Genomic DNA, 3,678 nt, shown 5'->3' on the forward strand with positions numbered 1-3,678 from the left:
TGCAGCTCAGGATACAGGTGGCTTTCTGGGCTACAAGCACACATTGCTGGGTCATGTTGAGCTTCTCATCAACTGACACCCCCCATAATAGAACAACTCTTGTCAGTGAACTTTGGTCCTGAACCAGGTCAATGGCCTTTCCAGAGTTACCAAATAGCGTACTTCTCTTTGGCAGGTAAGTAACTGTCAGACTAAATTGCACCTTTGGCCTAAGTAATTAAAAAAAACCCAACAAAACAAAACACAAAAAATGTGTTCCAGAAATGGCAAAACTGATGCACTGGTCTGCTGTGCAGTCTAGTCACTAGCATTCTTTTTTCTTAAATACTAGTTTATTTTTGAAAGTAGCTTGCAATTCAGATCTCATTTTTATGGTGTTAGTGTAGGTTTGTAGTCTATAATTTTGGAATGAGTGGACTCACTGGCTCTGGTCTTAGAAGACTCCTTAGTGGTATCACTGAAACCTTTACTTCTCCAACTGTGTAACTGGAGTTGACTTAGGGAGTCTTTCAGCCACAAGTTCCTGAACGAACAGTTGGCTCTGCTTGGGTGTGTACGCGCAAACACACTACAGTGGCTGTTGACGGGCAGTCACTTTGCAATCTAGACAACTGTAGAAATGAATGTAAATGGTAGTCAGTAGTGACTAAGTTTGTAAGATCTTTCAGAATGGATTCCATGTGTTATATTTGATATGCAGTACAGAAGGGACTCAGTACCATGACTAAACTGACACAGTTTTGATTATGAATGCATGTAGCATTCTGCAGACAAATCCAGTTCTCTGGAAAAGAGACTTGTTTGAAATTGTACCATTGTGTTATTCCATCAGGTAAAATGATTCTTATAAAGTTAGGTGCTATTCATCAATGAACTTTTGGTCCAAATTTCAGTTCTAAACCTGTATTTAGACTCTTCTGGTGAACATCCAAAGAGTCTAATGAATCCTGGTTTAGATATTAATTGAAGACTGTCCTGTAGGTGCAAGATACTCTGAAACTTATTGATATGAAGGTCCTGCCTTTTTTTAAGAATAGTATTCCTCTTAAGACAGATTTTTCATAGAATCATAGAATGTTTTGGGTTGGAAGGGTTCCCTAGAGGTCATCTAGTCCAACCCCTCTGCAGTGAGCAGGGACACCACTAACTAGATCAGGTTGCTCAGAGCCCCGTCCAACCTGGTCTTGAATGCTTCCAGGGATGGGGCCTCCACTACCTCTCTGGGCGATCTGTGCCAGTGTTTCACCACCCTCGTTGTAAAGAATTTCTTACTTATATCCAGTCTAAACCTACCCTTATTTAGTTTAAAGCCATTACCCCTTGTCCTGTCACAGCTGGCCCTTGTTTCTTGGGCCAAAAATGCTTAGTCAGGCTGGCCTACACTGGCCTGCATAGAGAAATGACAGAATCTCTCTTTTGGCATATTTTTTTAATGCGTATAACCTGAAGTTCATTATTTCAATTTCCAAACCAGTACACTCTTGTCCCATGTGAAGTGCTCTTTATGCTGTGAAGCATGTTACAGGATTAGAATGCTTTGAGGACAAGCCCTGAAGGCATTTTGTCTAACTGATTTAAGTGAAGCTGACTTTTATAATGGTGTTAGCATACACATTCGTAAACAAACATACACAGATGGTATTTGAAATCAAGGCTTCTTGGGCTTAAATGGTTACACGGCAGCTGCAGTGTTGTCAGGAGGTTCTTGACTATTTTATACAACCTGTGTGTATTGGTGTTTTGATGTGCTTGAAATGTGAGGAGAAACCATCCGACATTATCAGGTTGTGCTCAGAGGTATGTCCTCTGAACAACACGCTGGAGGAGACTTGCAGAAGTGAATGCATGTTCATGTGAATGAGATAATTTTTCATAGCTTCAGAAATACTCAAGTAAGACAGGTAGTCTTCAAATAAAACTACTACATTCTTTTTATGTTTTCTGAAATACAGAAAGGAAGGGGGCCGCAGCAAAGACTGACCTAACCTAATACCCCATCTCCAGTGATGGTCAGCAGTAGATGCTTAGGGAAGAGTGCAAAACAGAAATAGCCTGTTTTGATGTTTCCCCAAAATACTGTCCCTGTAGCCAAGAACTTGTGTCCAAGAAGCTTTCTTAGCAGCAGCATCTTGTGACAAATACTTCCACTGTATATAACACAAAAAATGTACATAATGTGAAAAATTAGCTCCTTTTTTTTGCTCTGAATCTGCCACCATCTGCTTTAATCTGATGCACCCTTTCTTTCTCCTCTAGTTGAATGCAGTGAAAAATAATTCCCTATTTGCTTTCTCTCTCTCTCATGGTTTGTAGATCTTCCACAGCTGCTCTGATTTCTCTCTGTTCTTCTCTGAAATTAACTTAACTCTTGTCTACCTGAAAGCTGTTCCATGCCTCTTGTCAACACTTCTGCTTTCAGTGAACCTTGTCCCATCCTACTGTAATGGAGATGAGGAGAGTGGTACTGCACATAACACTCAAAATGTTCAAATGTCACTTTTTTTTCTAGAATAATTGAACATCTAGAAGTACTGGTAACTTTGTTCTAGCAATTTTCCAGGAATTGCGGGGTTGGGAAACTAATGGGGTTTTTTTTGTGTTATGAGGAGACTACTGCAAAATAGAGGTGTCTGCCTAACAGGCAGCAGGGCGGCATCTCTGGCTTCACTATGGTTGCTCCTGAAAAGGAGGATAGGTGTGAGAGACGTTATATGTTTGGGGTATTGGTGAAGTCAAAGGAAAGCATTCAAATAAGGCCTATGTCTGCCAGTTGACTAAGCCTGTTCTAAAGACTGTTATCAGGTTAGCAACCTTTAGGAAAATAAATGCTTGTAAAGCAACATCCATCATGCAGTCTGCCTTTGAAACCAGTGAATTCTTTCAAACTCTGTAAAGTTATTCTTGGTTGTGCTGCTTCCCTTTGGCTGAAAATATCCTTCCCTCCTCTGCCTGTCCAGCTTCCTCCTCAGTTTCCTTTTCCTCGTCTCCCATATGCTTTTTTTTGTCAGATCGATCCTGAATTGCAGACAGGGGCCCTAACGCTTCCTCTCTCTTTTCAGGAAATTTTCACTACCTTTGTCCTAAGGTAGACATCAAACAGAATTTGCCTGGTTGCATGGACACTGAAAAGCCCTATGAGATATGTTAGGCAAAGGTATTTTTCTACTTTCTCAGCTTGTTACAATGAGGGGTGCGGGCAGGGGAGCTCTTTGACTAAACAATAGGAACAAAAGTGGAACTTTAAAAACTCAAGAAACAACCCCCTGCTTGCCAGACAGGAAAAAGCAACAATATGGGTGAACAAAAAAAAAAAAAAAGGAAAAGCAAAGCAATGCTGTATAGTGTGGCAGCGTTACATGATGCAGCATTCCTTCTCCCATCAGCAGGAGCATCGCGCGCAGAGTGTAGATGCCACTGCCGTCCTTAGGCCCGCAGTCGGTATTTGGGACATGACCGCTGTGCCATTTGGGACTGCTGTTAGCTGCCAGGAAGTCCCGCGCTTCTCTCAGGTACTCGGAGCTGTCTGAGAAGCCCAGCAGTAATTGCAGTGCAATTACCCTGTGAGGAGCAAACGGGGAACGCGGGCTTAAACGCCCCGTTTGTAACGGGTGTTGTTGACGCTGCGTGGCAGAGCCCCAGCAGAGGGGCAGCGATGCCAGCTCGGCCGGCGGCGGGAGC

This window comes from Egretta garzetta, unplaced genomic scaffold (assembly GCF_000687185.1).
Source record: "Egretta garzetta isolate BGI_Z169 unplaced genomic scaffold, ASM68718v1 scaffold215, whole genome shotgun sequence".
Taxonomy (NCBI): domain Eukaryota; kingdom Metazoa; phylum Chordata; class Aves; order Pelecaniformes; family Ardeidae; genus Egretta; species Egretta garzetta.